General features: G+C 37.9%; 1 long non-coding RNA gene across 1 annotated transcript; it reads right to left on the reverse strand.

Annotated features, from left to right (window-relative positions):
* Positions 1-12,443: 12,443 nt before the first annotated feature.
* Positions 12,444-15,498, reverse strand: LOC116997473. The gene is made up of 2 exons (XR_004418194.1): positions 15,209-15,498; positions 12,444-13,848 (listed from the first exon to the last, which is right to left on the reverse strand). It is a non-coding gene; the product is annotated as an uncharacterized LOC116997473 (long non-coding RNA).
* Positions 15,499-23,559: the final 8,061 nt, after the last annotated feature.

The raw sequence follows: 23,559 nt of genomic DNA on the forward strand, positions 1-23,559 counted from the left end.
GCCGTCTCACATTCACCAAGTGTTAAGGAGCAGGAAGACAGACACAAGTAGACAGGAGCAGGTCTCCTGAATTCCACCTTCTCTGCCATTCAGATGTGCCCTGACGTCCAGATTCCTGTTTACTGTTTGGTCAGCTTGTGTGCACTTTTTAGAGAAGATAGGAAGACAGCCTCTCTAGTCCAGCTTCAAGGGATACCAAATTCAGAACTCTCTTCCAAAGAAGACACTTATTTTTTAGACTTCTGTAATTTCAGGCTAATGTTTGCCACCCAAGGATAACTACTTCATGCCTCAGTTTACCTCCAGTACAAGTCATCCCCTTCTTGGATGGGTTTTAATGGATATTTCAAATAGCACAGAGCAGAGCTGCTCTAGGAGCAAGGGCTGGGAGCTCCAGCATTTCCAGAGTAGTGTCTGTAGGTAGCAGAGGCTCCCCAGCACCTGAATTTGAGTTTGGCACGAGACAAGGGCTGCTGCTGATCATTTGCCTTTAGGAGGCAAAAATGCTCTTGAGCTTGTAGCAGCATGCCTGACCTAATATTGGATTTCACTGATTTCACTGCAACTATAAAGCTGAATGGGGATTTCTCCACTTCTGTGCAGGATGGGACACTTCATATAAGAATCTGTAATGTAAAATTCCAAAAGGATAGTACTGTCCAGAAAATGTAATTAAAACAGCTTGGCAGTTAAATGTTCTCAAAAGAATTTTTTTTTGTGAACTTCCAAATTTCAGTAAATATTTCCCAGGAAAATGTAACAAAATGAAAACTAGTTTTGGACAAATTTATTTCAGAATTTTGGTATTTCAATTTAGCATAGGATGTTTTCACTTTAATGTGTTTATTCCCTAAGTTTTAACTACATGTGAATGTTTTATGTTACTACTGTCATATTTGATGATGAAAGAGCTGTGTTTGTTTCAAAAATAATGAATTGAGTTTGCTACTTTGTAATGGTTGAGATATTTTATCTGTTTTCTAGATCAGAGTATCTTCTGTTTGTATCATAATGAAACTATTAACATAAATAGACAGCACTTTGATCTAGAAAAAGCACTTGTTTCAATTTGTTGAGTACAGCTTATTGTTCTTTCAGATTTTTAAAATTAAGGAGAATCTGTGTTTCTTCAGGAAACTCTTCCTGACTTCCTTTAGAATTACACTGCAAAATAAATGTATTTTTCTAGCACAGCATAATGCCAATCAGACAAAGGTTAGGGAAAATTTTACAGTGGTACAAATGCATTTGTAGCTCCTTCCAGCACTCCTGCAGGAAGCAGACAGGGAGCTGGAACTGCAATGTCTTTTCCTCGTCAGATGCATGTGAGCAAAGTCCAGGTGTCCTGAACTTTGACATGCTGCCTGCTCTTGTGGCAGAAGGAATGTGCTGCGTGTCTGACTGAGCTGTACTGCCCAGCTTCTCTGGGCCCCGAGGCTGTGTGTGCAGGGATGGGGATTGTTTATGAATGAGCACAGCCTGGCTGACCATGGTGTTGGGTACAAAAGGCTTTCTTCTGCAACTGCTTCTGGCCAGAGGTTGCTTACTTTGTTCCACTGGACTCTGAATGCAGCCTTCTCTGACATGGGAAAGGGAGCAAGGGGATTGAACAGGGTAGGAAGGGAGGAAGGGAGGATGGATTTCTGAATTCCTTCATGTGGGAGAAAGGGCAAATGTTACTCTTGTTTTGTTGAAGGAGAAGGTAATTTCTGAAGCATGAAATGCAAACTGAGACTCTTGTATCATTCTGGGAAAGGGAATAAATTGCTTGGAAGAAACTTAGCTTTAAAGAGGTTCCTGATTTTTGATAATAATGGCCATCAGAGAATGATTACAGGATCTTGTGTGGAGAGAACTATGAGACCCAACTAAGCAGAAAAATCACGGTAAGTGCTGATAGAAAAGATATGTGCAAGATTAAAAATAAAAAACTTATTTTTTTGTGGATGATTTTTGCCAACTGCTGGGAGTGGCTCTCTATCCCTGCTGGAAAATATCTTGCTGTGTTCTCAACTACTTCATTTTATTCCAGCAGGTTTGATTACTTAAGGGCATACATTTGTCTTGCTATATGATTATGCAAGGCATTTTCTAGTGGCTAGAAACTAGAAGTAGTATCAAGGTCACACTTGGTAACCAAGGAAATAAGATGCCATGGTTTACAGATATATCTTTCACCTGCAGAGTTATCTTATGTGGATCAACATAAAATAACAATGAATGATGGCAGAGTCTGGAAGAAGTTTGTACCATTGCTGTCGCAGGTCTGTGGCTGCATGGAAGATTTCAGCCTCAGCAACCACTGTCACCAGCATCTTCTCCACCATTTCACTACACATCTTTCCTTTTGCTCAAACCAGCCTGAGCAAGGTGCTTTGTGAGAACTGTGTGCTATTTGTAGGTAAAGGACTTGCACAGTCTGGTCTATTTATAGATAATACAGTTAATCTCATCTTGAAAACAAGGAGAAAAGCGATATAGACAGTGGCAGCTGTGACACTAATATATTATATTTAGCCATCACATCCTCTTCTAACCTGCTGTTTATTGAATATCAGGACTGCACACAATTAGTCACTGTTTTGTCGTTACTGGCTTGTGTGGTCTCCTCTGTGCAGCTTTGCAGACTCGTTAACAGTTAACTCGTGATTTTCTTCAGGGAGCTTAACAACCCAGTTTATTAAAATGTTCTCACCGTATTTAGCTGGGAGTTTTATATTGTTCCAGCTTCATTTCCCACACAGCTGTACGTGCTTCTTGCAGACAAAAGATCTGTACAGTCCTATTTATTTATTGATTACAAGATTCACACTGCTTGGGAACAGGAAGAAAACAGCAGCCAGTGGCAGGTGGAACACTTTTTTCGAGTTATAATTGAGAAGTTTTTATCATTAGTCCAGTTATACCCATCAGAGCATTCTGGACTGAGCTGCCAGTATACCTCCCTTGGAAAGTTACCCCGTCCAAGGCTGTGTACTGAACAAGATTGTCAAGACTGCATCCAGCATTGTGTGTTTCCTTGAGCTAACCACTGGTTAGTACTGATGTTTTTGGGGTTTTTTTTTTGCTGTGTTAAACATTTATATATAAGAAATCCAGAACTGCAGATTAGAATTGACCATGAGACCCACAAGAGAAAACAAAAGTGGTTGTATCAGCAAATGATCTCTTCCAGATGGCCATGATTCTACAGTTCCTTGCTCAGAAAAGGCTTGGTCATTATTTTTGTTCTTTTTTTGCTACAAAAACCTTGTCCCAAAGCTCATCTATGTATAACACTAAACACATAAATAATATAGGGAAAATGTTTATATCTAGAAGGATGATTCTACCTGATAGATACTTGAAATGTAAGACAGTAATGGTACTGGTAAAGATAACCTTACAGTTACACACAGTACTCACAGTTGAGGGTTAAATGCTTTTTCTATATTTTCAATTTCTAAACTTACATCCTAAAACCAGATAAAGAAGGCTATTTTTTCTTGTAGTAGAAATATTTCTTTCCAAACTACAACATGTGACATGATAAGGTGACATTTTAGACTTGGTCTATGTCAGAATGATACCAAAAGAACAGTAAAGACAGCAGCGGGGAGAGATCATGTTAAAGGCAGCTAACTTCTTTCTGATAAGTAACAAGGACACTAGCTCTTGCCAGCTTGTCACTGCAAGAAACAAACCCTATGATCTTAAACAGTTCCCAATGTGTGTGTTTCAGCAGTGGCTGACAGAGAAGCAAATCTGCTTTTTATCATCCTCATGCAGGCTGCTGGCACGTCACTGTGGCTAACCTCTGACTGTGTGAAAGACAGGACATTGCAGCAACCTCAGAGAACACAGTAGAGAAAGTCAAGAAATGGATACCATACACAGCAAGAGGGAGGAGAAATTAGCTGAAGAAGCCTTTTGGAAGAAAAGTAACTCTTTTTAGTTTCATGTCATCTTTTGTGTGTTCAGAAAGCTTGGATTTTAGTGAAGCTGTATCCAAACAACAACCACAACAAAAATCTCCATGCCGTTTCCAAGAAAAGACCCACAGGCATCTTCTGGTCTATGTATACACTACAATTATTGGGATTGCATCTCAGAGTATAGAAGCCTGTTTTCTATTTACAAGATGGCAAAATACAAGTGCAGTAAATCATAGGTTGAAATTTTTGAAACTTCTCTTGAGTTGAGGAACCAATATGCCCTCACAAAACATCAATGATGAATGTTTACTGTTTATTGACTCAGTTTGTATTTGCCTGTTCCACACCTTTGCTGATCTGGAACAGCATCAGCAGAGGGTCTCTTCCCCTTTGCATGAACTGCATTTGAGAAGACTCAAGTCATGCCAGAAAGATTTTATGTCCATTATCAAATCAGTGATGTTTGTTGAAGAATAATGCACAAATTTCCAAATGCAAAAACCTCTCAATGATTCACCATGACTCAGAAACCTATGATCCTGCAAGTAGCAAATGTATGTGGCAAACAAAGCTGGCCAAATCCAGATACAGATATATTTTATTTAAACTGGGAAAGACACAATTTTCTGATGTTTCCTGTAAGATGGAATTTCTGTTGAAAAGATAGCCTGCAAATGCCAACACAAGGGATTTCTGAAATGAAGTATGACCCCTGGCAGCTGCTGGCTGAAATTGGTGTGGTGCTCACTGGGCTCAGTGCTGGCCACCTCCTGAACAGCAGCTGTGACTTTCATGATTGTGTTAATTTTACTCAGTGTCTGCTCCCTTCCCAGGTCTGGATGTGTGTGCCCTCTGGAAGCAGTTTCAGAGTTTCTAGGCCCCCAAGCCAGTTGGCTCCTTTGCTTGTAGAGGCTGGATGCCTGGCAGTCCCTTGGAATCCCACTCCATGATTCATCAAAGATGCTGATCCCATCCCTGGGCTGATAACAGCCTGCTCTGATAAAGCCATGTCTTGCTGCAGAGTTCACAACCATCTTTGAGTGGTAAAAATGATTAATTGATACTCCCAGAGACACTGATACACAGGCACATCATTATCATTAGTTTCCTTGCTGTATAATTACCAGACATAATTCAATATTTCTCCCATGAACAAAGCATTTACCATTTACGCTCCACCTGCCCCTCTGGCAGTGTCCACAACACGGAATAGCTGAGCAGGCCTGCCAGCCCTTTCCAGCCTTCGTCCTCATGCCCTGGCACACAGTTGCAAGGCAGAAGTGATCTAATGCCCATTTCCCAATTGTCTTCACACAGTTCATCCTTATGTCAGCCTATCCTTTCTCCAGATCTGCATCTCTGTCCTTGGTTGCCTGAGCCCTCTGCCTTCTGTCACTTCAGTAAGGTGGCACTACTGTATTTTCCACTGCTGCAAATACTCACTTTTCTTCTCATTATCTCCTCCTTCAGTTTACTCAGTTATCTTCTGCCTTCAAACCTCTTTTTTCCATATTGCCTGCCACTGGGGAGCCAGAGCTTCCTCTTCCCTTTCCTACTTCAGAAGCAGTCAGACACAGCCTTTTCACATCCTATCCCTTCCTCTCCTGTTTTTCAATAAATCAGTCCCTTCTGCCTTCTTCTCGGGTCTCTTTCTATTAAACACTGTCTCAATAGGTTTTACCTGTTCTTTCACCATTTGTCCTGGAGCCATGACAAAGTTTTCTCTTTGTCTTGCCTCATTCATCTCCTTTCCACTCAATAACCCCAGCTCTTCTTCTACTGGGATTTGTTCCACCCAATTTGTCTTATTTCTTAAGGCTTATTTGATTCAGCTATGTGTATGTTTATGTGAGCATCTAAATCTAATGACCCATTCTTTAACCCATTGGTAAGCTGAAACCTCAGCAATAACAGAGTGAAGATCTTAAAAATACCAGCTTCCTGCAGTTTTCATGAAGATTGATGACTGGGTGAAAAAAAAAGATTTGCACTTGCCTTTCCTGCTGGAAAGGCTGAAGCATGTGCTCCTTCTTCCAGTGAATGTATAATTATTAATTACTTTAATTGTCAATACCAGAAAAAACTTTGCTCAGAGTTTGCATTTTCCTTGATGAAAGAAAGTGAAGTCATAATAAACAAATTTTTAAGAAATCAGACAACAGGAATTCTGTTGCTCACAGAACTGTTCTTTTTTCACTCTTTCAGTGTTTCATTATTTAACTTTGAAGTTTTACTTTTTTATTTCATATCTACTTTTAGCTACTTTTATCTTGGTTTTATCAAAATGTCTCATACAAATTTTTAGTCACTCGGCTTTCTGGTTTGACCTCCATTTGTGAACCCATTCTTTCTGCATCTTGGCTTCTTCTTCAAGGTATCCCTCTTCATGTCTCCAATTTCACCTTTATGCGTTGTCTTCTCCCTTAATGCTTCTATTCCTGTTATTTTCTGTCTAAGGACTTTTCTCACGAATGTCAGCTCCTTAGTTTTGTAGCCACTGATGACTGCCACCATCCCTGAACACCTTCTTTATAGTCTGTGCCTCTGTAAGGAGAAAATTGCCTTTTAAATGCAGAACAAAAAAAAAAAAAAAAAAAGGAAAAAAAAAAAAGAAAAAAAAAGGCATTGATTTTTCTGGAAGAGAAGAATAGAACCTTTCTGAAACTTCGTAAATTCATAGCCACAGTGAAAACCGATCTGCCCTTTTATCAGGCTTGATAAATTTTCATGGAAATGTTCACAGTTCTGTCTCATGCAGAAGAAATCTTTCTCTTATTACAAGTTGAGATGCAGATTTATTTCTGAGATATGTAAAGTTATTCTGCATTGTAGTTCATGCAATGAAAAGGCTGTATGGCTTTCAAGTCATACAAGTCTTATTTTGCTTATTTAATTCTCAGTGCCATCTCAATAGTAACTAATATTTTTAAAAAATAGTGGGAAATGAAGTTGGGACCTTCTGAATAGAAGAATATCAATACTTGGCATGAAAAACAAGAAGAGACATGAAAAAAAGAACGGAGTAGGATAAATTGTTCCTTCATCCTGGAATATCATCTGTATTGTTTCAGAAATACCACCAATGAGTTAAATTCAGCATTTCAGAGGTAAGATCCTAAATCATATACTTGCAGAGAGAATTTCTTACAACCCAAAATAAAAATATAAGTGACGCAAGAAATCAAGGACAGAAGTCTTTTATAATTGAGTGGCAGATAATGAGAAGCAGCAGAGAATAGATGGTCTCTAGTGGGCCTGGTTATGAGGGATGCTCCTCATTTTCAGTCCTGGAGCACATAGAGCAATCTCTCCAGCAGAGTTTTCAATCACTGTATTTCATAAATCCCAGAGACCACACACAACTGCCTGCATAGGAGTGAAATTAAGATCCTGTACTAAGTGAGAATTTGATTTTGCCCTGAGCAATTTCTGCAGAAAATTTTCTTAGTATTTCAGCCTGTGAAGTATTACAGGTACAGTGTTACGACAGATAGCTTCATTTCCACAACCAGTAAGAGCTCCTGAGTGACAGTAGGTTCAGCTCCCAGATTCATACCTAAACTGAGCAAAAAGAAATCAAGTAAATAGGAGCAAGGAAATTGCAGCTTGCTTGTGCACCATCAGATCAGACCATAGCTCTTACACTAACATGAGATAAATGGGCACATCATACCTGACAGGCAATAACCTCAATTCTGACCAATAGGTGGAGAGTTTCGTAAATTTTGTTTTAACCTGGATTTTAGTCTTTATGTCAGGCTAGAAAAAGAAAGCTTTTCAAAATATTATTTAATATATGTGTCAAAACCTATTGTGCAGAGAGCAGTTTATGCTTTGAATTTGTAATAGCTGGCTGCCTTGTAATGTATTACTGTTCATGTAATTGCCATCAAATTTTAGTGTTTTGGTCGAATAGTTATTTGCTGTTAAGTCACAATCTGCTTCTTATGCACTGCTTGTAGGGAACTATGAAATTATCTGTCTATGATAAAATAGTGTATAGAAGTGGGTAGCAGTTGAAGCTAATAGTAATGGTTATGTAATTGCAGTGAAATGTGGAGAGATTCTTCAGGTCACTATTTTTCTAGAGTCTGTGCAGACAAGTCGTTAAAGAGCGCCTACTTTAGTTACAGGAAACACTGTATGAAACATGCAGGAGAAAGGGAAGCAATTATGGATACATATAAACATAGTTAAACAAAAATAAAAGTAGGTCTACATATTTTGTCAATGAGAATCTTCATATGAACATTTCAAGTGGAATCCAGCAGATGTTGCTGGAAGAAAAGAGTAAATTGATTAATATAATCTCAATAGTGTTGATTTTGTACCTCAGATTTCACAATGTTCATTCTTTTCTCCAGACCATTTTAGAAGAAAACAGTTATGAAGCATACTTGCCTTATTGCCTTACTGCCTTATTCTTCTCAAAATCTCCCTTGCCCCTCGATTAAATGCCAAACCTTTCCTCACTTGATTTATCTTGCTTTTCTTTAGTTCTCTGTTTGTTGTTGATTTCAATTTTCTGGCATTTCCTTTTAAATTTGTGGGATTTTATTCAATAAAATTTATCCAGGAAATTGAGTGAAATGCAACCACTTAGGTGGAATATTTTCCCCAGATCTTCCGTAGCAGAAAATAAAAGCAGTGTAAACCTCTGCCATTATCTCATTTTAATCTGTTTCTGCTTTCAGCTTATAGCCTCACTAAATTAGCATTAGAGAAACAGACCTTTATGTTAAATTCATTGCAGGGCTGTGCCAGCAGGACTAGTTGCATTTTAGTGGTCCCTCATTGCCTGTTTGCACAAAATTATAGCAAAGCCCTGAATAGTAAATTAAAATGGAACACAACCTTTTTATGTTCAACTTCGAGTAGTTGAAAGCTTAAGCTTCTGTAGAACCCCATTACTATTGCATAAAGCATGTTTCCCATATTTAAAATTCTGATTAATTAAAAACACTTGCAGTAATTAACATGCATGCTAGAGGAAGCCAGAAATTATCTACACAAAATTACTTGTGGTTTATTTTGGTGTACATACAAGAAAACTTGATATACAAACTCTTTTCCTGGACTTCTGACTCCATGAAATAACACTGTCTGGGTGTCTGGTTTTATGTTTCTCCTTACAGTAGTTTTTTCTCTGTCTCTTCGAGCAGAGTTCTGCCCTGTGTGTATTTCATCCTCCCTAGTTTGTGACCAGTTCTCTTCTTGTTTACTGCCTTTTTTTTTTTGTTAATGAGCCCTTGTCTTCTTCACATGTATTACTGTATTAATACAATATAATATAATATAAATTATAGGAATTGCGGGAAATATAATAATTAATAAGTAGTAACTACTGCTACAAACTGCAGTGTAACCAGGGTTGTTGAAAGATGTTGCCAAATGAGGTGAGCTCAATGGCACTTATCAGTATTTTGCCTTACCTCCCTGCCATGTATTTCTTTCAAAACAAGGGTTCTCTGGGCCATAGTCCCACAAAGATCCATAATAAGATGGAGGGTCTATACATAATTTAGGACTAAAAATTGCTAAAAGGATGTAGTAAACGCCCCAGTTTTACAGCACTGCATCCCAATAAGCTCCTGTTTTATTTTACAGTCTGAGCAAGAACAAGAGTAATCCAAGCCTATCTAGACAGTAAAGATATAGTGCTGGTTTTCATGGAGGCTTTTAACAAAATCTACTCCAAAAAACAGATTTTACTTGATTGTTAACCTGCAAATGTATACTGAATGAAATGTGATATTACCAAAATGGCTTTATTTCTTTCATAAATACTAATAAGATTAAGGTCCATATCAGCTTGTACCAGAGGATGGGCAAAATATTTAATCCACAGGTTGTTTTGTTCTTTTTTGTGTCTGTATTGTTCAAGAACACGTGACCACTGAACCTGCTTCAGTAGCATCACAACATCTTTTTGATTAATCTCCATTTTGAGATTTTGAGTTGATTTTGATGATACTTGTAAAAGATACTGTAGAGTGTGTAGGTGATCTATTTATTCAGAGTGCATGTGTGTACAAGCACACACACTGAATGGAAATTGTTCGTCTCATAAAGCTGGCAGAAGGCAGATACTTACTGCAGCTCCCCTGAAAACTCAGCCAGAGTTGTAAAAGGGAGTTCACCTACCAAGACTGTCTTTGTGATCTGAATTTTCTACCTATTCCTAAGGCTGTGGATTCATTGTGGTGCTGTTGGTAGATGTTATTCTTCTTCTCTGGTTTACTAACCAAGGAACCACTGTGCTTCTTCATGGATATAGCACTTCTGTATGAACAGGCAGTTGACTGTTCAATGACAAGATCAATGACTTTCAAAGACCTGTGCATTCTTCCAGTCAAACCCAGCACAGTCCCCTCAACTTTCCAATTAATAGCTGTACGTGTATTTCAAAGAAAATGCTTCTTCTTTATACGTAAAATTTCCTTATTTAAATAATCTCTGTGCAGTGCCTCATATAGGCAACTTCTCACAGTGTCTGTCGCTTACTTATAACTTTGTAAAAGTCTAAGTTGTCAGGTATAAGATACTGTGACATTAATTTTTTCCTGCATGTGGAAGTAGTCTCTAATAGTTATTACAAGCTGGCTGAGATTCTTTGGATTTATCTCCTGCTTTACTGCACATTGATTACCCCTTGTGGACAAGCCCATTAGTCTCTGTTAGTGTGTTAATGGTTTCCCCAGAACACTGCAGCAGGACCTGTGATGATGGAGTCACCTCACTTTACAAGTAAAGCAATTTGAATGAAAATCAAGTTTGAGTCAAAGCTTTCCTAACTATTTAGGAAACTATTTCCTAATTATTTATCCCTCTTCACTCTTTCTCCTGTTTGTACATGAAGATGATTTTATACTGCACCACTATGTAAGTTTTTTGTCATTGTTTAAGTAATTGCATAACTCAGTCAAGAAAAACATAGCCAAAAATTATTAACCATAAACCATAAATTCAAGGTAATGAAACCTTTTAATACCAACAGTTATGTATTCTGTGTATCATATAAAGTATGATTAACTCTTCGGGGTTACACAGAAATCAGTTAGCCAGAGTGTGAGAACGTCAGACTACTAGTATTTGTTGGTATTTCAAATTGGCACTTGTTGGTAATTTATTTGATTAAAATTTAGCATATCCAGATTTTGCCATGCTGTGATTATAAGGGCTGATTTAGGCACAAATTGTAAAACAGGCTTATTTGGTAGTGTGGTGCTCTAGAAAAGGAAGAGATTATTAAGATTACTATTACATGGAGTCGAGGAGGTAAGGCTTCATTTACTCTGAAATGCACCACTGATGTTCTCACCCAAGAACCTGTATCATCTATGAATCTACTGGGTGTACTGGGCCAGACAAGAGGCCCAGCTAGCCCAGTGCCCCATGTCCAGCACTGGCCATACAGAGAGACCCAGGAGAGAAGCACAAGGCAGGCAGGAAAGACACCTTTCTCCTAACACATTCTGGCACTTCCAGATGTCTTTGCTAGGGCTGGATGTTTGGCAGTCTTACATAACCGTTAGTAGACCTCTCTTTGTGCCCACGTGAGCTTTACTACCTGCAGTTGTGGTAAGATGTTGCACAGGTCCACTACCTGTCACATGAAAAGTTATCTTTCTTGTTTGCTTTGAACCTGGCTGCTGCCAGCCTCTTCTCTAGGTGATCTGTAAGGTCCCCTCCAATCCAATCCAATCCAATCCAATCCAATCCAATCCAATCCAATCCAATCCAATCCAATCCAATCCAATCCAATCCAATCCAATCCATTCTTTTCCAGACCTGGGAGCCCTAACTAATTTAAATCATGCTCTAAATGGAAATATTTTCTTTTTCCTTTCAGTGTTACTGCTAGACCCTTCTGCCCTTTCGTAATAGAAATTGTTTAGAACAGCTGACTCCACAACTTCGATTGCACGGAAATATTTAACTTCTGTATATTTCTCTGTACAAGTATGTCTGATTCTGGAATGGTGCAAATCTGTAAATTTGCTGTTTTCAAAGCATCTTTATCTGTTTAGACGAAATTAAGCTGTCACTGGGGGTTTGCCTTTCTGTTTATTGATGATAATGTAAATTTAATAGGTGTTTGAAGATTTTTACAACTTTTGTAGCCTACCTTAAAGATAATCAATGACCTAAATCTTTAAAATAATCTCTGTACAGAATTAAATTATAAAGAGGAGTATGTAAAACAAAGTTGAGCTGTGTTTTCTCCCTTTTGGACTTAGGCCCACTTGCCAATTGAATTTGGTCTGATATTACTGCTCTGGTGAGAATTTGGATTATGGAAACAGGAGTCCCTTATGTAATGTATTCCATGGGTAGTATGAGAACACAGCGTATTTCAGTAGTGAATACTTCAATGCAAATCTGACAACGGTGATTGGCATGCACGAGTAGCCTTTATAAATGAAAAGTCTTTTAAATTGTGCACATTTAGAAGAAATATTCAGTACATTCAAATTAAATGTAAACTGAACTGAAATGAAAGAAAGGAAGATCATAAAATAAGCAAAATGAAGCTGACTAAATGCTTTATTCAAGGAGTCTGTGGAAGAAACAGGAAAAGGTGTAGGCACAGTCTGCCTTTTTAATTACCTGTTAAAAATCAACATGAAAATTGTTTATGCAGAAGTCAAAACCAAACCAAGCAAACTACCTCAGAGCTGGGCAGCATTCCACCTGCAGAAGATTGTTACATCATGCCTTATAACTGCCAGCAAGAGCTTTGGGGAACATTAGCTCTGCAATGTCGCAATAGTCCAAGCACCACCCAAGGAACTGGCACACAGAGCACATAGCTGGGCTGTGCTTTGTAGATCTGGTCACAATTCTATCACACGAATTCAGTAGGTAAATATTAACCTTGATCCACATATATGCACTTCTTCAATAGTTTGAGCAATATTGGAGGCAATAATGCAATAAAGAGTTTGTTTACAATTTCTGAACAAGGGAACACTTAACAGGAAGCAAGGCAGATAACCCACTTCTACATTCAAACCTGTCACATGACAAGCTGTATTTCACATTTAACATAAAAACCAACTCAGTCACTCCTTGTTGCATTTTGAGTAAAATTTTATGCCTTTGTGAGAATGGATTTTAGCTTCTTTTTCGCCCAGTAAACTTTGGGTAGAAGGTGACAGCCTGAAGAATTTGCTGCCATATCAAAGATAAAGGTGCCCAGTTTTAACCAGCTAATTTTGCTAAAGCAATGAAATTAAAGGTTGACTAGGGATATAGACTCACACTTAACTAATTAAATGCCTTTTATTACTGAATAGTGAATGGAGACATCTGCTGTGGCAGAGGGTTATTTGGTAACTGCTAGTTGCAGATCTTTCTTTGCCACTGCTCTATTAGTCTCAGCTTACAAGGAACCTTCAGCAGTGTTTTCAGAAGACACAGGGAATGTTGAGAAGCTACAGCAGGTCACAGTAGAGGCAGAGCCCTGAGTACTGAATCCTCCAAAACTGTCAGGATCAATAAGATGCTCTAACACTGTCTTTTTAGAGCTAGTGAGGAAGGCATTACTTTATTCTTAGCCTGGAGGTGTGTGTGTGGCCAGCAAAATTCTGACCTCTACACAAATACAGATCCAAAATTCATTCACTTATTTGTACATTTTTAGCAATCAAAGAAATTTATGTTCATTGGTTCTAAATTACATAATTGTCTTTCATTAATCAGTATTCTGTTTGCTATTGGTTAGTGATTTCTCACTTCTCATGATAATTAGTTTATATTTTCAGTCTTTTTAGCATTTTTTTTCCAGGTAGGGACTGTGTTGAAAACACACATATACTGAGTCTTTGTTGGTTTCTTCTCTGTCTTCTGGTTTCTGCAAAATGACCTTGTAGTCCATAAATTCTGTGCTTCTTGTATCCAATTTCAGCAATACATCACTCTGTCCCAGGCCCTGTTCATTGAAGCATATCAAGGTTAGCTTAGCAAAACTTAGGGTTTCATTAATCTTCCCAAGCTCTATTCCCACACTAGCTGCTTATGACAACTTTGCTAAATGCTGGCTAAGAGTAATTTAAGAATAACATACTATTTATAAGTTATATATATAGAGAGATTTTACAATTAAACAATTAATTTAGAAGCTAATTAAAACCATTAACTAAAATTATTAAGAGGTTCTATAGTTTCCAACACTTCCAGAATAATTTCACTACTTCTGTGCTATTTCATAGTGCCAGCTTGGGACATGCTGCTGTCTCTTAGTTACCAACACAATCAGCTGATTTATCAAATAATAATAGTTTCTACCAGTTTCCCTACATGGCACAGGATGTAAACCTTTTCCAAACTATTTATCACTCATATCCCTCAGTGTGGATTCTGGGCCATATCGTCCTCTTGATGTCAAGGAAAAGGACCAATTCCTTATGAAATTACTGCCAAAAACATACCATTAGCTGGAATTAAGCTGGTTAGCCTCCTGCAATGAGCTGCCTTCTGTGCTACATGATCGTCTAATTTGTGAAGCCTTATTTAAAAATGCACACAGTGTGCCAGGTGGAAAAAAGCTGCACGGAGCTCCACGCTATTCACACTTACATGAACACAGGGATTACACTTACATTGTTCTGTGTCTACATTTCTGACATTTTCCTTTAGAAAACTGGTAGCCATGGAGCATTCCCTTGGTGTGCACGCAGCAGCATTTTGGGAAGTGCAGCCTTATATTCTCTTTAAGCTTCTAAACTAACTCTGTAGTACCTGAGGTCCATTATGCAAAGCCATCTATGTAACAGGGAGTATTTTCAACTGCTCACCCTGCAGGATCTCAGAGCATTTTCCAAAACAATATACATGTGTCGTTTACTGAGCACTGTATGGTGCTTATTATGGCTCAGAAAATATTTCACCCACTCAATAAAACCTTTATTCAGAGCCTACATAGGGTGGGTGTCTGTAAGAGTTCAAGAGTTGGAGAGAGGTGGCAATACCAGAGAATATAAAATCTACTGAAATAAAATTTGAACCAATAGGACTGTTAACAGCCAAAAAATCCCCCAGGAATAGGGTGTGTGATGAAATCTTATGATAAAAAAGCAGCTCACCTGCATTCACTGAAGGTTTGAACTTTAAAACAAAACACTCCAATGCAATTACCCTTCCCAAGATACCAATAAAAGAACATCTTTGTCATGCCAACAGAGAAATAAAACTTTGCAATAAATTCTGATGAAAACCCAGTGTCCAATACTATTTAACAAGAAACTATAGTATTGGTATCTGATACATCCCACTGTGAGAGCCACTTCTACCTGGCCTTCTCAGATCTCTTCTGCATGTGTTGGCTGCCTTTAAGAGAGTCATGGCGCCATTCTGCAGAGGAGAGCAGGAAAGGTGATGATGAATAGAGTTATAAAGTGATCAAAGTTCACACAAAAAGTCAACATCTTCATTCCAGTTTATCTACTGTAACCATATTTGTCTGTGTTTGTAAGTATATCTACCAGTGGGTTTTCCTGCCAGGTTGTTACATACCAAAATGTGTGAGGTTTTGTGCAGCTGCCCTGCCAAAGGTATGGGTTAATGCAGCAGGGCTACACTAGAGCTGCACACTCCAGCATGCCAGTTCCACACCTGTCCATCAGAGTGATGGAGCAGAGTTTTGCCATTTATTGGCACAAAATTTTAAAAGTAGACCAAAAAAAAAATTAAAATCTGGACAGAATAAGTTGGAGAAGAGTAGATTGGGGAAAAAAATAGACAGGAAATCTAGATCAATTTTACAGAGCTGGTGAAGTTCATAGGTACTTCAGCCCAAGGGAGCAGTTGGTCTTACTGAAAGGCAGATTGCATGAATTGCATGATTATCCAGCAAAACTACCAAAAGCCACTTCACATGTTTATCTTTCAGCCAATTCACGTATTTTTTTTTCTTCTTGGAAAGAGACTACCCACACTCAGAGTAACAGAACAGCATGAAAGTTTCTCTCCACTAGCTACCAATAATAATTTCTGGCAACAACAGCTACTTTGTTCATGCCAGTGCATATTTTGAAACATTTCAAACTATTCGGGTAGAGATTTTAAATGTTGTTTTACATGTGCATGTGGTGATTCAGAATATTTAGAAACTTGTTAACAAGAACAGTTCTACTATTTCAAGAGGTGAAACGGTCAAAGGTTTTGGACATATTTTTACAGCTGTATTGATGATGAGAGTGAGGTACGGCTGACTGCCACACAGAACTCAGGGAATTCATTGGCAGATGAGACATGACCTGCATCATTTGTTTAGGTGGGAACAGAAGCTGCTTTGCTCACCCTGGATATCCAAAATATAATGTCAGTCAGATGGGCACACACATTTCTTTCCATGAGTTGCTGCTGGTCACCCTCTAGAACTGTCTAGAAAGTACTCTTAAGTTGCTCATGCATCCAAATCCTTTTTGGGTTTTGACTGACTGACATATTTGCAGTACTTGGAAATACATGTACAGGTACTTCATAACAATACAATTTATTATTTAATTCTCTAATTACATTTTTTTAGCTATGTAAAGTTTTGTGTTACTCAAGTGTGAAGGAGAAAGTAATAAAAAATAAGCTTATAATAATTACTGCAGGTCTAAAGGCTTTCTGGATTGTGACTGTCCTTTATAGGGGAAGGAACCCTACTATAAAAATCTTTCTGCTCCAAAATCTGTGCCGCCATTAATGTGTTTTTGACTCCTCAATGTTTAAGCTGTATCTACATATGTCAATTTTTACCAGTTCTCTCCCATGGCACTCCTGTTTCTGTTATCAAATATGAACTTGGCTGCAGGATCAAGAGGAAATAGAAGCATCAAAAGTAATAATTTGCATTAAAATATGTTTGTAAAAGATTATGTAAACTTTTCACCCTTGATATCTCCAATGACAGAGGAGCTAAGCTTTCTTCAACTCTTCCCTGGAGGCAACTCTTTGAGTTCAGACAAATAGCAAGTCTTATTTGAACACAATAAAAATGTGGACCATGTTGGCTTTGTAAGATTGCTTTGCTGCATTAGCCATCACAGAGGGTGGAGTAAAAAGCTGCAACTTATCAGTTGTTCTGTAGCCACCCAGCAAAGATAAATTCAGTTAGGCGGAATTAGGAAAGAATTTTGGTTTACCTTTGCTAAGATAAGACTAGATAGATTATAAACGTGTTCCTAGCTCAGTCTATCTACCATCTGCAGCATACAGGGGAAGAGCACAAAAAGAGGCTCATCCATTTTGAGTCCTTACGAGGTAGGAATCCTTAGGTACTGCAGACTTCTGGGCATAACTCTCAAATTAGTAAAGCACTTCTTTCTCGATTCCCCGTGCAAATTAAAGTTTTGTGTTACCAGTTCAGATAAAATAAATTTTAATCTCACACATGCACCACATTCATATCCAAATTTTACGTCAGAACTGGAAAAAGCTTGGAAACAGTAGTAGCTTATGATTAGTGCAAATAAACACTACTACAGCAGCCAAACACATATTTGCTTAGAAAGCAAAAGTGGTTCCTTTAGCCCTCTTTCAGCACTGGCCAGATCAGTTACTGCCTTCTGAAGTAACCAGGTCCTAACCTGGGCCTCGCTCTGCTGCTTTTTGTGTTGCTAAAAGGTGTTGCAACAGGTCAGCTTAATCTGGCACAACCGAGAAGGCTGCCTTAGGCAATGCTTAAACACTTAATCTAAGAACTACCAGACTTTACAAAAAGTGTACCTGTATGTTACTGCAATTGAACCCCTCCAGCTGATTGTTAGAGATGCTCTAGAGTAATCACCTGAATGTTAATTCAAGAAAGGTGAAAGGCTAGCAAGGAAAACAGTTTCAATTCCTTGTATCATGCAATATAACATTTTTCAAAATTACTAGAGAAGTCTTAATTGGCTTTTCTATCTATATTGAATAATTTTCCTTCGTTAAGGTTAGAAATAAAATTGATTATCAAAAGAATCCAGATGAAATGAGATAGCCAGTTATAAAGCTTGATATCTGTGCAGTGCCTCTGAGCATTACTAACAAAAGCTTTGTTTCTCTCCACTAGCTGACAGCTTTCTGATTACAGTGGGACACTAAGGGAGCTGCCACCAAGTGGGAATGCTGGATGTTAGAAGCAAAACCTTAAACAACCTTGGCACTTGGTGGAGAAAGAACACAGATGGGCATACCAGAGTAGCTTGCTCACAACAGCCCTTCCTTCCCTACAGCCTCTCATTCCCAGCAAAGAGCCTGGTGTGTTTTTAACCATCTGGATGGTTTTTTTTGTTTGTTTGTCTGGTTTTTTGTTTGCTTGGATTTTGCTTTTTTTTCCCCAGGAATAATGAAGTTTAAAAAGTTAGAAATAAAGTCTTGAGTTCATCTATCACTGTACCAAGACCCACTTCCAGAGCTGCAAGTAGATGTTTTGCTTCAATTGTACAAGAGCTGGTGGAAGTGAAGGCTTTATTTCTTTTTCGTGATTGTGGGGAGTTTATTTTCTTTGATGAGATACAAAGCCGTGCTGTATACTTCATTGTTAGCCACAATCTTTGCTTTGTGGCAATGCTGCCAGAAACAGGAATGCAATTCAAGTGAAAGCCCTGCACATAACTTTTAAATTTCCAGGTGGGGTACAATATCTGATTTATCTTGCTAGCACTTGCTGGAGGTAGATCCTTTTTCTTAATCTACTTGCTAATGGAAGGAAAAACTGGTCGTTCAAGTTACATGTGGGACATGTGATGTGAGAATGGGCTGATAAGTAAATTGCACCGATAAATTGATTTTGCTTGCTTATTAGGTGTTTTTCCATTTGCGACAAATGCTGATAGGAGCAGTAACAGTGAAATGCCCTTGGGAAATTTAAGAACTATTTCAATTGCAGCTATTGATGTAATAATAAATACACATAAATTAGTCAAAAAGAAAACAAAATAATTGAGTCTAATGAAAGCTTAATTGAATAAAATGTGTTGGTCTTGCCTAGTTTTAGTTTACAGAAGTATTTATGTCCAGAATGCAGCAGAGTTCCACGTGACATGCCAGGCCAGTGCTGCAGACTGTCCTTCTCCAGCAGATCTTTTATTGGTGCTCATTCTTTGAGAGCGTGAGCATAAACCTCTTGCAAAGGCTGTGCTGAGAAAGAGGACAGCTGGCATTATTATTTGAAAAGTTATTATTTGGTATTTTCCCCATAACCCACAGATAAAATGTTTCACATTTCTATTTCAGGCTGTAAACCAGACCGGGCTGTTCTTGAGTGTAAGTTTACCTTCCCAGGAAACCCATTGTTTGGAAAGCTAATGGAATCACCACACCCTGTGAGCACACAGATGAGGCTCTCAGATAAGTTCTCGTTCTCCATGAATACCTAGAAATTATCTGATAATGCTATTGTTAAATTGCAATGTTGAAAATCTTACAAGAAATGATGCATTTATTTACACAAATCTGTCGGGGATGGGAATTTGATCTAAGAGAGTAAACAAATTAGCAAGTAGGAATTTTAATGTCCAGTCCAATGCAAAGATAAACCATCAATCCAGAATAAATTACTGCAAATTAGCAAGAACCCAAATTTGAGGGCTGAGCTCTTAAACCAAGAGAACTTAACCTATTGTGCAAAACCATTGGCAAAACCACCTAGTAGCTTTATTTATTCCCCTCTGGATGTATACAAACCAAAAACTACTCTGAAGAAATATTTTTGCACAGTCAAGCATTCAAAAAAATTAGCACTTTCCCCTTCCCTCATGTGGCACAAATAGGAGCTGAGTAAAGATAGGAAATTTTAATCTAAAAATGTGTTGCTGATGAACAACTGTATTTTCTCCATAGAGGGAAAGAAGTCCAGAAGAGAGAACTAATACAGCTGTAAAGCACTATGAAAACAGTGTAGACACCAGCACTCTTGTGAATGCCTTGCATTCATTTCTTATAAAATAAATCTGAGCAATGAAACCTTGAAATATTATGGCAATTAGCATCTTAAAAATACCACATTGACATATTTAGAAGTTTGTAATTACTACTCAGCTCTAGAAATGCTGCTTCTTCTAGCATTTTACAGCAGAAAAAGTGATGATTTTTTTCTGTCTGTAAGGATATCCTAGCTCCTGCAGGTGTAAGAAATGCATAGAGATGGTGTGAAACGAGAGAGAGGACTTCCTTCTTTTTGTCTCCATGTAGAGCTAGACCAGAAACTCATTTTCACATTAGGTCCCACTAAAAGAGCAGGCCATACCCACTAGCAAATTCTGAAAATTTGATAAGAAAATCTAGTTGCAAAACTCAATTTGTTTATATGGCAGTTCTGAGGGTGTGAAAAATTTGATTTTTAAAGTAATATCCTCCTCCTATCCTCTTATAGGAGTAGCCTGGCTAAATACAAATAACTTTTTAGAGGAAAAACTAAAGCCACATTTTTTTACCAGTATAATCCTGACTAATTTGAACTGTCACTCCAAAACTTAAGGCACTTGACAAAAAAGAGACAGAGCTTTAAAAATGCTGGTCCAAGAAGCTGACAGTTTATGAAATCAAGTATTTCTGCTGTCAGCAACTGAAATGAGATCTTAAAGTGGGAAGTGCTGGGCCAACTTCAGGTGTTAGTGTCTGCATTGCAGCTCATCCAGCTCGCAATGCAAGTTACACTGTTGGGTTTTAATTCTGAAGTAGCTTTTACTGTGCATAGTTTTGGATAAGCCAAATCACAAGTTTTGGATAATTGGTATTTAACTTACTCATCTGCAGGGAGAAATGATTGTGTTTACACAGCTGTACTACTTGAGGTTCAATTTAAAGAAAGAATTTACACATGGAGAAGATCCTTTTGCTTTCGCATTTACATTACTGTCTTTCCAACATAACGCACGCATCGCCTCTGTTCTGCTGAGACAGACTGCTGCTGGTAGTGAAGCTGTCCTGCTTCATTCCCCCAGAAGAGATACAAAGAGATACCACTGTGCAGCTGTATTTTCCACACAGCTTTCCATCATAGGCATCTCTGATGTTTAATGAACATCCACAATATGATTTTTTGATTACACAACTCACCCAGCACATTTTAATTGTGTTTGTCCTTTGTTCCTTTTGACCTTTAAGCCTTTGCTTGCAATAAAACCAGTAAATAGACAGAAACGAACTGCTATGGCACATCAAGTCCTGCTAGAATTCAAAAAGAAGAATTGTAAATGTGGAACTGTCAAGAAAGAATAAGTTTGCCGTGATTCATATAAACACTTTATTCAAATGCTTTGGGTACAGATAAACCGTCCTTGTGCAATGTTTGTTATGGTTTCACCTGCTTCAAGCTGGAAACTGAAAGTGTTTTGGTTAATGGGACAGAAAAGTTTCTTGAGTTGCTTTGCAGCTGCAAGTACTTCTGTATGTTATGCTGAAGCACTATCTCACATCTTTTAATAGCAATGCATCTCAGTAATTCAGATTTTGTTTGTTTTGTTTTCTTTGCTATTTTTTTTCCCCCACAGAGGAGGAACCATTGCTTTGTACTGCACTTATAGTGACTGGCTGTACCTGCTGGCATTTCCTGGAAAAGCAGAAATAAATACAGATTCTCTAGCTGTCCTTTAATGGATACAGATGTAAGTCTTAGTAAAAATGCTTTAAAACTTTTCTTACAACACTACTTACTTGGGAGGGGAGGGTATTCAACTACTTGGAACTCTTTTCTACGGGAAGCTGAGACCTAGCAAGTACAAGACCTGATTTCAAACCAGTGGAAAAAGCAGGGAAAATTCTGAGGGCTACAAAAGAAACATTAGATGAATCCTTTAAAATGTTCTTTAGAATTTAAGAAATTTGGTTTTATCTTAAATAATTGGTAACAGTCTCAAACTTTTCTTTTTGAAGTTTTATGTAACACCGGCAGTTTCTATAATCCCATTCCTATTGACACTTGAATTTCCTTTAATACTTGTGACATGTTTTCTGTAATTTTAATGTTACAGTTGCATTTCTGCAGTTTCCTGACCAGTACTGTGTCTGGGTACTCATCTACATGGAGGAAAAATTAACTGATTTAGATTTTTGTTTTTTCCCCAACTCATCCTCCTCAGTATATAGAGCCTTTATTTAAGAGGGACAAAGGCATAACATCCTTCCACTCCAGTTGCATTTTTTTCCAAATGTAATTTCTACATTTGTTTCTTGAAAATACTGGTCCTAGATTTGTTCCTACCCATCCATGTCTTCTTCCTACTTCATATGATAAAACAAAGCTTGGATAAATTATGCTAGAAACTGTATTATTCTCTATAGTAAGCAAAGAGAAAAATACCTGTAACATTCTCCTGTTCTGATTTTAGTTTTAGTGATCCTTGAGTATTAACATTTTACAGTGTTCTGCAACAGGAAATATAGAATAGTTGGTATGAAATAAACCCAATTTGCAGCACCAAGCTGCATATGGGAGGATTCAGGTAAGTGTGTGGTTTAACTCTGGTGTCACCTGGAGAACTGGGTGTCTTTCTAAGTGAAATATTTCCTAGGTACAGTTATACTGCAATAAATAAAGTGTCCACAAAACCTAAGGCAACCAAAGCCCCAAACTGATGCTTAATTTAAAAGAAACTAAATTAATTTGAGAAGTACTTTTTAACATCCCTTCCAGCTCTAGTGATTCTTCCTTTCAAGTTTACTTTTACTACTATGATAGCTAAAAATGGAATTTGCTTCTAATAATTTAATATAAAAGGATACGAATCTAAGGTATTTCTTGGAGGAGCTGTTATCCATTTAGATTGCTTTGTGGTTCTGGGGTTCAGAGATAGTGAAGAGTTAGAGACAACTTACTAACATCACACACTAAAAAAAAAGTTCACAAAAGTCGAATTTTGTTTCTAGGGAGGTTTAAATGAGGACTTCAGTATGTGTTCACGTATTTGGGGAAAAAGGTCAAAATATCTTTACATTCCATTTTAACTGAAGTTGCTACTCAGAGGAACTTCTGAGACAGGTGGCAGGATGTCTCATCAAAGGGAAACTAGAGTTGTCCTGCTGAGATTCCACCTGCTATATAAAAGTGCTACCACCTTCTTGCCAAGTGGGAAGAATTAGCTGACTCCAGCAGATTTTGGGTATCAGGTAAAAGTGATTCATTAGGCTGTGAGATTGAGCACTAGAAACTATACACTCCACAACTAGAGCTAGAATCCTCCACCTTAAAATTGTTTAAGAAAATTAATTTCCTAACCTTGGCAGTGAAAAAGTGTCCCATATTCTAGCGTTAATTTCCCTTGCCAAGCCTTTCAGAGCACCAACAAACTAAGGCTCTGCCCCTTGGTCATGGATTGAAGAAGTTGTTGGTGTCACAAGAGGCATTCTACACCTAAAAATTAGCTTTTTGTGATGAAAATAAAATTAGCTGCTGGCCTTTCAGTATAATTTGGGAAATGTACTTCAAGTTGTATGTACCTGCTGCATTTAGCATTTGTAAAAAGTTAAAGCTCTGTAACAGCAGACCCCTCACTAACTTTTCATCTCTCTCCCTAGTAATTTAATTTTCTTTCTCCCATTATGTCATGGCTTAGCACAGCTCAGGTCAAAAATGCCTCAAAATGAAAATGAGGTTAATAGCAGTAGGTGTTATAACATGTTTAGAACTGCAATATAAATAAAAATAACTCCTAACTCTACAAGTTATGAG

Source organism: Catharus ustulatus, chromosome 6 (genome assembly GCF_009819885.2).
Source record: "Catharus ustulatus isolate bCatUst1 chromosome 6, bCatUst1.pri.v2, whole genome shotgun sequence".
Classification (NCBI taxonomy): domain Eukaryota; kingdom Metazoa; phylum Chordata; class Aves; order Passeriformes; family Turdidae; genus Catharus; species Catharus ustulatus.